The sequence below is a fragment of the Micromys minutus genome, assembly GCF_963924665.1.
Source record: "Micromys minutus genome assembly, chromosome: 3".
Lineage (NCBI taxonomy): Eukaryota > Metazoa > Chordata > Mammalia > Rodentia > Muridae > Micromys > Micromys minutus.
The window spans coordinates 58100697-58112544 of record NC_137972.1 but is presented as its reverse complement, the minus strand read 5'-3'; the positions used below and the strand labels follow the sequence as shown (position 1 = coordinate 58112544).

At 36.8% G+C, this 11848-nt stretch overlaps 1 pseudogene across 1 annotated transcript; it reads right to left on the bottom strand.

Annotated features, from left to right (window-relative positions):
- Window positions 1-9045: 9045 nt before the first annotated feature.
- On the bottom strand, window positions 9046-11092 carry LOC308419219 (zinc finger CCCH domain-containing protein 14-like; annotated as a pseudogene). Its single transcript has 2 exons — window positions 9928-11092; window positions 9046-9852 (listed from the first exon to the last, which is right to left on the bottom strand). The product of its transcript is annotated as a zinc finger CCCH domain-containing protein 14-like (transcript).
- Window positions 11093-11848: the final 756 nt, after the last annotated feature.

The window sequence follows — 11848 nt, the reverse complement described above, 5'->3', positions numbered from 1 at the left end:
AGATTTTTATTCAAAATCATAACTCATGATGATGTTAGAGAACTTTAAGAAGTTCTAGATAACTCCCTTTAAAAAAACAATTAAACAAAAAACCAAAAAAAAAAAAAAAAAAAAAAAAAAACAGAATGACACAGGTTAACAGGTAGAAGCCCTTAAAGAGAAAACACATACACACACACATACAGAGAGAGAGAGAGAGAGAGAGAGAGAGAGAGAGAGAGAGAGAGAGAGAGAGAGAGAGTTAGAGAGACTAACAAAACAGGTGGAGAAATTAAACAAAACTATCCAGGATCAAAAAGCAGAAATAGAAAAAAATATAGAAATCACAAATGGAGAAAACCCTGGAGTTAAAAAACTAGAAAAGAAATTAGAAGTCATAGACACAAGCATCACCAACCGAATACAAGTGGTAGAAGAGAGACTCTCAGGGGAAGAAAATACCCTAAAAACATTAACACAGCAGTCAAAGAAAATACAAAATATAAAACTCCTAACCCAAAACATCCAGGAAACCCAGTACATATTGAGAAGATCAAACCTGAGGAAAATAGGCATAGAAGAGGAGGAAGATTCCCAACTAAAAGAGCCAGTAAATATATTCAAAAATATTATAAAAGAAAACTTACCCAAACCTAAGGAAAGCAATGCCAATTTACATGGAGGAATCCCACAAAAGTCCAAACAGATTGAACCAGAAAAGAAATTTCTCCCATCATATACTAGTCAAAACACTACCAAATGCACAAAATGAAGAAATAATATTAAAAGCAGCAAGTGGAAAAGGTCAAGTAACATATAAAAGCAGACCTACAGATTCACAACAGACTTCTCAAAAGAGACTATGAAAGCTCTAAGATCCCATGAAGATGTCATACAGATCCTAAGAGAACACAAGTGCCAATCCAGGCTACTATATCCAGCAAAACTCTCTATTAACATAGATAGAGAAGCCAAGATATTCCATGATATAAACTAATTTACACAATATCTTTCCACAAATCCAGTCCTACAAAAGATAATGAATGGAAAACTCCAACACAAGTTTTGTATGTATGTGTGTATATATGTATACTCCCTATAAAAAGCAAGAAAGTAATCTTCTTTCAACTAATTCAAAAGAAGACAGGCACACAAACATAATTCCATCTCAAACAAAACAAACAGGAAACAACTATCATTGGTCCCTAATATCTCTCAACATCAGTGAACTTAGTTTTCCTTATAAATATCAATACAAAAAATTTCAATAAAATTCTCACAAACCAAATTTAAGAACACATCAAAAGGATCATCAATCACTATTAAGTAGGCTTCACCCCAGGGATGCAGGAATGGTTTATTATACATAAATCCATCAACATAATCCACTATATAAATAAATTAAAAAAAAATACTCACATGATCATTTCAGTAGATACTGGCAATGCACTTGACCAAATTTAACATGTTGAAAGTCTTGGAAAGGTCAGGAATTCAAGGTCTATAACTAAACATTAAAAGCAACATACAGCAAACTAGTAGGCAAGAAACTTGAAGCAATCCCACTAAAATTAGGGACTATACAAAGATGCCCACTCTCTTCCTACTTATTTAAGATAGTACTTGAAATCCTAGTCAGAGGAAGCAAACAACAATAGGAGGTCTAAGGGATAGAAATTGGAAAGGAAGAAGTCAAAGTATCACTATTTGCAGATGATATGATAGTATAATTAAGCTACTCCAAAAATTCCACCAGAAAACTTTTACAGCTGATAAACAACATAAGCAAATTTGCTGAATTTAAAACTAACTCAAAAATATCAGTAGCCTTACTCTACTCAAAGGATAAACAGGCTGAGAAAGAAATTAGGGATAGGATACCCCTCACAATAGTCCCAAATAGTATAAAATATTTTTTTGTGACTTTAACCAAGCCAATGAAAATCTGTATGACAAGAAATTCGAGTCTCTGAAGAAAGAAATTAAAGATCTTGGAAGGTGCAAATATCTCCCATGCTCATGGGTTGGCAGGATTAATATAGGAAAAATAGCTTTCTTGTCAAAGCAATCTACAGTCAAAATTTCAACTCAAATCTTCATAGAGTTAGAAAGAGCAATTTGCAGATGCATTTGGGATAACAACTCAGGACAGCAAAAAATATACACAATAATAATAGAACTTCTGAGGGAATTACCATTCCTGATCTCAAGCTGTATTACAGAGAAATAGTAATTAAAACTGTATGGTTTTGGTACAGAGACGGCAGGTCAATCAATCAAATAGAATAAAAGATCCAGAAAGCAATCCACACACCTATGGTGACTTAATTTTAGACAAAGAAGTTAAAACCATCCAGTGGAAAAAAATATAACATTTTCAACAAATTGTGCTGGTCCAACTGCAGGTTAGCTTGTAGAATAATACAAATGAATTCATTCTTATTGTCCTTTACAAAGGTCAAGTCCAAATAAATCAAGGAGCTCCACATAAAACCAGATACATAAAAATTAATAGAAGAAGAAAATTTTCTCTGAGATCAATAATCAACAAATGGGACCTCATAAAATTGAAAAGCTTCTGTAAGGCAAAGGACACTGTCATCAGGACAAAACATCAACCAATAGAATGGGAGAAGATCTTTGCCAATCCTACATCTGATAGAGAGGTAATATCTAATACATACAAACAATTCAAGAAGTTAGATTATGGGTGAATATGTGGAACAAGAAGAACACTCTTCCACTGTTAATGGGATTGCAAGCTTGTACAAAAATTCTGGAAACAAGACTGGTGGCTCCTCAGAAAACTGGACATAGTACAACCTGACAGCACAGCTATACTACTCTTGTTCATATACCCAAAAGATTCTCTATCACCAACAAAGACACATGTTCCACTATGTTTATAACAGCTCTTTTTATAATAGCCAGAAGCTGGAAAGAACCCAGATGCCCTTCAATATAGGAATGGATACAGAAAATGTGGTATATTTACATTATGGAGTACTACTCAGTCATTAAAAATAATGACTACATGAAATTCTTAGGCAAATAGACTGATCTAGAAAATATCATCCTGTATGAGGTAACCCAATTATTAAAAAAGCACAAATGGTATGCACTGACTGATAAATAGATATTAGCCCAAAAGCTTACAATACCCCATGACACAAATCACAGACCACATGAAGCTCAAGAAAAGGGATGACCGAATTGCAGATGCATCAGTCCTTCTTAGAAGGGGGAACAAAAATATTCATAGGAGAAAATACAGAGAGAAAGTTTGGAGCAGAAACTGCAGGACTGTCCTTGCAGAAACTGGCCCATCTGGGGATCCAGCCTATATACAGCCACCAAACCCAGACAAGACTGATGATGCTAAGAAATGCATGCTGATAGAAGCTTGCTATAGCTGCTTTCTGGGAGGCTTTGCCAGAGCATGACAAAGAAAGAGGCAGATGTTGGCAGCCAATCATTGAACTGAGTACGTGGCCCTAAATAGAGGAGTGTGAGAAAGAATTGTAGGGATTGAAATGGTTTGCAACTCCATAAGAACAATACCAATCAACCAGAGATTTCAGGTACTCAACCACTATTAAACAGTATATATGGCTGCATCTGCACACATAGCAGAGGACAGCCTTGTTGGGCATTAGTGGGAGGAGAAGACCTTGTTTCTGCCAAGACTAGATGCTTTATTGTAGGGGCATGTCAGGTGGGGAGGCAGGAAGAGGTTGGTGTGTGGGTAAACAGCCTCATATGATCAGGAAGAGGGTGAATGGCATAGGGGGTTTAAAGGGAATTCTGGGAAAGGGGATAACATTTGAAATGTAAATAAAATATATCCAATAAAATGAGTAAAAAAATAATAATAAAATAAAGTTGAAGAAGCACAAAAATATTCATTCTATATTGACTTTTTCTTTTTTTGCTTCTGAAGTGCTATTGATTACATGGACATGCTGCCTTCCCTGAAATCTTATTATTAACAACAATCAGACTTAAAAATTAAATATTAAGAGGGTGACCTTAGAATATCTCTTAATGTGACTGCACCTTGGACAACATCTTCTGGCTGCGGCTGCCACTTTCCATATAGATGGGAAGAATAACATATCACAGCTGTTTTATGAAACTGGTAGGTGTGTAACTCTTACTTCTGTCCTTGTGACATGCATTTTCTCTGTTTTCTCTTTTAGAAATTCTCACACTTAGAGATGCCTTTGTCAAGGCACAGCATCCTTCTGTGTGAGCTAGGCTGTAAAATTGAGTCAGATAGAAAATGTTTTTTTCTGCCAGTCTCAGAGAAAAGTGAGCAGTTGATGGCTGTATGTTGTAATGTGTAGTTTGAAGGTAAACGTTGTGTAAAAATTAGATTGCAATATAAAACTATATTTTCTTTTACCTTCATGGTAGATTGTTTCTACAACATACAGATTTAGCAGTGAGTGAGTGAGTGAGTGAGTGTGTGTGTGTGTGTGTGTGTGTGTGTGTGTGTGTGCATGTGTGTATTCCAAACTCTCAAATATTCTACTTAATTCTATTGGTGTTCACCAATAAAATATTCACTTTCATTCATCCATCTAAACTGAAACTCAGGCATATACACACATATGCATACATACACACACACACATCTAATACCTCTCAGATAATGATATATTAAGTGTTGTTCATATGGCACAGCAGATATGCATTCATGCTGTTCTTACATGGGACCCAAGTTCTGTTTTCTGCATGGGCTCATGTCAGTTGCTTCACAATTGCTGTTACTCCATTTATCTTCTGGTCTCTGTAAGCACTCACATTCACAATCACATTTCGATTTAAAAACACACAAAAATAAAAATAAAACTTTAACACATATTTATGTACATATAAATAATACACATATCTACAGACATAATACACACATCTATAGCTATATATTTATATATATCTATATATAGATAGATATATAGTCATGTCATGTGACAGTGACTGGATTTCTATTTTCTTCCTTGAAATACAAACATACTACAAACAGAATTCATCATTAACCTAACATATTGACTGTGGATCAACAATCTGAGGTATAGTAGCATTTCTAATCCATGTGAAAAAAAAAAAACCAAAAAGAACAGTGAAGTTATTTTCTTCCTCCAAGTCAGTTAGTAAGTGACAAAGAGCAACAAAAGATCACTGAGTTTACATTAAGAATCTTCTACTCCTGTCACCATCTTTCCAGCCCTTCAGCCAAGCTCCTACCAGAACAAAATTCTTGAGAATATGTATGTCCCATTCTTGCCTTGATGCCTAGGCATTTTTCACTGATATGATTGTTATGTGAGATTTTTCTCAGTTGCTTACACAACCCAAAACTGGTTACAAATCCTTTTGAAAAGTAAAGCCTGAACTGAATTTTTCTTACAAAAAGAATCAAATGTCATCTGGAGGAAAGAGAAAGTAATCTAAAAATTTGGCCACAGCTAACACTTCCACAATGGAGCAGAGCCAGGAGACTTAGTTGCTGTTGGAGTGAGTCTGGAGAAGAAACCATCCTAGGCTTGGGTATTACAGTTCTTTATTTTGGAGACTTGGAGGTAAACAACTCTGACAGTAAAAGATAATTCAAGTAATTTCAGCTGTTCACAGTTTTCATGGTCCCCTGAGTATATAAGTGATTTAACAAAAGAGAGTTGAGGAAACTGTCAAAATAGTAGTCAGAAATATAATTCCCTAACATTTATGGTTGAGTAGAGTAAGGTGATAAAGACAATTCTCCAGCAGTCTGAGCATTTACAGCTTTTGATTAGCTCTGGGATGTAGAGGCTTCAGTGGTAATGGAAGTCTTGAGAATACTAGTGGGTTTCACGTGACTGTCATACAGGATACATTTGTGGTGTGTTGGCTATTCACTTACTACTGACTGCAAATGCCATCAGACACTGAGATTCTAGTTTATATAAATACTGTTGATGTGAAGTGTGGATGGTACAGCCATTGCCACACATGTAGTATGTAGAAAACAAGCATTCTTATAGTTATGTGAGGTAGGGAAATACAAAACAGAGGCAGCAGCAGACTTGGCATCTGGTGAGGACAATTGCCAGGTTTAGGTGTCTTATTGTATTCTCACAAGGCAAGAAAAAAGCACGTATGCCATGGTTCTCTGTATAAAAGCACAATCTCATGACAAAGGCTCAACTCTATGACTTATTCACCTCCTCCTTTCTTCACACAAGGAGCTTGGGATAACAAAAGAGTCTTTTGAGAGTCAAGCCTATCCATCATGCCCATTATACATCCTACCAGTGATGAGAATGTCTTTGATGTAATGAAATCTACACAGGAAAACACTCTTCAGTAACTATATAGATATAGTGATATTTGCTTGAAGAAAACCAAGTAGACCAGATGTCTGAATGAGTGAAGTTAAGTGTAGCCTAGGGAAGCAGACTGGCAGAATGTGCTTGACATTGCTTGTGACCTGAGCTCCTGTAAAATGATGGGAAGCTCTAGAGAAATATGTACACTTTTTTTACAACCAAAGATCTTTATATAATTGACTACATAATAAGTAACTGTATAATTGGTCCCTCATGATATTTGAGTTTGTATTACAACCTAAAGTGTATGTACGGGACTCAAAATTCAAGTGTGAAGCTAAATTAGACAATCTTTATGGTCCCCTTTTAGTTTCTGAAACAACTAATGAAATTATTCAGCAATTTGAAGATTTCAACATATACCCTTGCTTGATGGAAAGATTGGGGGTAAAATCACGTGAAGATTTTAATTTTTCCTGAGTGTCAGCACATGTTGAATCTAGCTCAGATTCTGAAGGGAGATATAATCATAGTTTCTACTAGTACGTAGTACAATATTTTTTGCCATAAAAACAATTAAATAAATATATAAATTATAAACAATATTTTACTTTTTATTATAATGTGTTAAGATTTTTAGTTCAAAATCACAGGCAAAACTACTTCTTTGGAGATAGCTTTAATGGTAGAAGGGGAAAAGCTCTTCACACTGTGATTAGGTCAGAAAAATGAGTTTCACAGACAGATGTCAGTCCATTAAAATGGCCAAAGCTCCTGTATTTCTTGCTCCTGTGTTGAAATAAGAATAAACTTGGGTTTTCCACAACTGCCCCTTCCCAAAGCACAAGCATTAGTTCTGCCACTGTCTTCAGTACCAAAACAGGAAGGAGGTGCATCTTCCTGAGTAAAGAATTTCAGAAACTTCATGTACAGTGACAGTTCAAACTTAATTCTCTATAATGGTTATTTTATTTCTGGTATTGTGTTCCTATTAATTCATGTCTGGGTGTTGATTCCAGAGAATGTAGAAGATACTTCTTTTTCCTCTTCTCATTCTCTGTAACACTTGATTACTTTAGATTTCTAAGCTCAAGTCTATTTTCTTTATCTCCAAGAAATTGTGCACAATCTCAATATGTTTTAGGTACTATATAAACTAAAGAATCTAATTCCAGAAACACATTTAAGGTTTACAGTAAGTTTGGAGAATGTTTCAATCACTTGTTTCTTAAAGGATTTACCCTGATCTCCTAAACAGAATGTGTGTGTGTCTATATATATATATATATACACAAGAAGATACAACATTTGTCACTATCAAGTAATATATATCTATAATCGGGTTAAATTCCAAATTGCATCCCAGACCTCAGCAACCTTTCCTTAGATATGTTAACTAAGGCACCTGTAATATTTTTAAGGAAATGAAAAACCTCCACAGTAATTGCTTCCAAGGATTACACCCTTGCCCTCATTCCTGATAAATCTCTACACCATCAATTTGAGCAGGATGTGACTTCCGGTGCATTCTCAAGATTTCATGCTTTCCTAATTTGTCTCAAAATTCACATTGTGTTTGGTAGTAGGTGGTGCAATAAAATATGTAAAATATCAAAAACTAATACCATAGGTAAACATTCCTTTTGATATTTTCTTTTCTTAAAACATGCTGTCTTAAGTTATTTTTGTCCCATATCATAGCAAGTCAATCTAATACAGAGGGAATTACAGGTAGGAGTTGGAGCAGAAATATTTAAATATAAGCATTTGTTTGACTACTGGATTAGACGAATAAAGTCACAAAGAGAAAGAAGTGCCTACACCATGGTGAATGGTTTGTAAATCAACAGGATACTAGAAGAGAAAATGAAGACATTAAATCCAACAAGGAATTTAGAGAAAAGTAACATGGATAACATAAAAACTAATATGAAGTTACACTGAAGGTGAATCAGATGCCTTGAGGAATCACCTTTCTCTTCAATGAGGTATTTAGTATCTTTTTTTTTTCATTTTTTTTCTTTTTCTTTTTTTTTTTTTTTTTTTTTTTTTTGGTCCTCAAAATGTTTGAGCTTTTATTATCCCCTTGGCTAACCACCTTTTATACTTTAACTTATAAAAGAACAAGTTTTGAAATCAGTTGTCTGTTATTTAATTCTAAAACATATGACACACATTGCCTTAACAGTTTCAAAACCACACATAAACTCCATGATACAGTAGGCTAAGTCCACTCTATGAAAGTAGCACTCAAAAGCCTGTATTATACTTCTCAGAGCGTATTCATTTAGACATTAAAAAAGAAACTTTAAACTAGTTGGTCCAAAGCTGCTTCAGTTTCAGTCTGGCCACAGTTCCCACACTGGGTTACAGACACTGCATTACCTTTGGGGAAAGTAAAAGGGGCTTCATCTCTAAGGACAGTGGCCTTCCCACAGCACTGCAGCCTGTGGCTGTAGTACTGTTACCAAAACGATGTTAAACATCAATGTACAAACCTGCCACAAATGTTTTAATAGAATTTGGCTTTTCTTTAAACCGTCTTTTTCATAGTCAAAATGAACAAACAAAAAATGTTGAAACCACTTAATAAACTTACGAACTTGAAAAAGTAGACACTTCAGTTGAGTAATAAAATTCATATTATAAAAGCAATAAATTCTAAATTTCAAAGACGTGACAAGTTCTGTAAAACATCTCTCATCAGAAGACGGAAGCTTTCAAACTGCATAATCTTATGTCAGGCAGGACTAGGGCATCATTCACTGGTTTGAGGTCGAATCCGTTTCAAGGCATGTCTTGGTGGTACAGTAATGGTGGGATGGTAAAATGTGCAGTCTGGTCTTGTACACTGAGTATTAAACCTACAGTGTTTTGGTTGGTAGAAGGGACACTCCATTTTCTTACACGCAGGGAAGTAATGGCAGAGTTGGCCATTAGAAGATGGTGCTGGTGATGACAATGGTTGTGGAGTCAGTATTGGGGCTCTTCTGCTTATGTCAGTGAAGGGACAATCTGCTTTAGTACACTTTGCGTCATATTTACAATTTGGGTACAAAACAATGGGATGAGGGGATATATACTCATCCTCATTTTTACAAACAGGCCAGTACTTACAGTGTTCCAAGAGTTTTTCTGGTTTCTGTGCCACACTCAGGTCAGTCATCAGCGTTGGAATCGCTACCATCTGGGTCCTCAAGCTGCCTGCTCATCAAATGCAACTGCTGTGGGTGGAGGAGACCTCTGAGTCCCTTGTTTGAGACTAAAGTTTGGTTTACAGGTTTCACTCCTTCAAAACACATCTCCTCCTCTTGATCTGACACGTATCCTGGGGATCTGGGGACACCATACAGTGTCACTATAAATTTGGGACTTGCAGATTTATCTGGTTGTACAAGATCTCGTGTCTGCAGAAGGTGTTCTGAAAGGACCCGAAGGGCATCAGCAGTTTACATCCCCAAATCCTGGTTTGGTGTCACTACTATTTCTCCAGCTTTGGCTTCTTCAGAATAAATGATCTTGTGTCTGCATGGAACATGGATTCCATGCCATAGTAATCTTGACTCATCTCCATTGTTTCTATCATTACTGGATCAATTTGCAGTCAGGATAACAATTGTCTCTGCTGAGTTCCTTGAACTTTGTCTGTATTATCTCCTTTTGCTTCCTCTTCTTTAACTGGGGGACTTATTCTAGGGGCCCTGTTTTGCCCCTGGACTATTTCTGCTAGCAATTCTTCTTGAGAAGTTTGAGTTCTGTGAGAAACTGGAAGTGTGTTTCTGCGGAATTGCAGAATAGTTAGTTGTTTTCGTTGCAGACTCTTGAGCTTCAGAGATTGCCTTCAAAATTAGATTCTTGTTAGCTTGTTTAGAAGGTGGAAGAGAAGCTTTCCTCTCAGGCTTTGCTGGTACTGACGCACTACTGGACAAGCTTCCTATCCGGGTCCCATAATCCTCATCTTCTTCCTTCTCTTCCCTATCATGGCTATATCTTTTTACTTTAACAACGGAACTTACCACAGGCAACTTTTTCTTCTGAAAGTTTTCATCCTCAATACTCATTTTATCCAAGTAGTTTCTGAAGAAGGGGCTCTAAGTGTCTTCTACGCTGCTAAGCACTTCTGGTTCACACAACCGTCCCGCTTCATAAATCTGGCTGCTCGGTACATCCAGCTGCCTGGCAGCGTGAGCACTGCTTTGCTGCTGATGCAGTTGCAGCCTGTTTAAATGAGTACCAGTGTCTGTATTTCTACTTGCAGGTGGTCGGTAGATTTCAATAGAATGGTGAGTAGAACTGTATGTAAGTGTCACTGTAGGTTTTTTTTTTTTTTTCTGAAATAAGGGATTATCCTGTACAAGATTGAGGTTTTCATCAAGGAGATCATCTGGTTCTGGCTTGATATCAATCAAATCTTCAGAGGGTGCTGGCTCCCTCAGAGGTTTCACTGTTGACATTAGCCCGGGTGGAAGCTCCATCATCATATGAAAGTCTGACATTAGTGGACTTCTGCTCCTGTGAACTTGTAGAAACTCTGGAATCCCTTTTTTCAGGTCTAAAGCTAGAAACAGCAAGGGGAGGGACGGCAGATTCGAGCCCTCTTTCATCTCCCCGACTAAAACTGCTCTTGTTTGAAGGCACGTTGCTACCAAAGATACTGGTATCAGAAGAATTTAGACTAGAGGGCTCAGTTGTTACAGAGCGAAGTTTACCTAATACATCATGGAGCCCATGTAAACTCCTAATTCTTGTAATTTCCCCTTAATGGCACTCTGGATCTTGCGGCTTATCTCGGTGCTGATTTCCATGGCTTGGTAACGAGCGGCCGGGCCACCACTTCGCGGTGTTTAGACTACCTGGAGCTGGCCGAAGGCTGCCACCCTGCAGCCTGGCCCCATACGCCGCTGCCGAGGTATTTAGTATCTTAAATTGTGGCTAGTGTATTAGGGAGTTCCCATGTATAGGACTTGAAGATGGTCATATGACGTGACATACAAGGTTTTAGCTGTTTGTTGGTAGAAACAAATAAGCATTCAGCAGCAAGCCGACTTCAGAATTTAGTAGCCCCCCCCCCTCCTGCTCCCAATCATCATTCATGTGCTCACAAGGACAAGTTAATTTTTGCTTGAATATAAGATTACTCCATGAAATCACACTGTGTTCAGACCCCAAAGTCACATAAGAATGACACTTCAAAGTAAAAGCTTTGTGTATATTCAGGTTATTAGATTGGAGACTGGTTATTAAATCTTGGTGGGCTGTCTGAGGAAAGTAGAAATATGAATGAGTGTTCTATAGTAATGAGAAAATGTCTGGTAAAATACTATCCAGAGTCATACTCATGGCACACAGTAAGGTCCAGATTCCAAAACCCTAAACTAAGTGAGCTTCTTTTCAGATAAAGGACACTATTTTATGTGGTAGGTTATTTTATTAGAAACATGCAGCCAACAATATCCAACCATACTTCTAAATGGTAATGTCAAATAAATCTTATAGGAGATCCTTTCTTCCTCTAATTTGTGTCCAACAGAGACCTAGACTCCCATTTTACTGCAGTACTG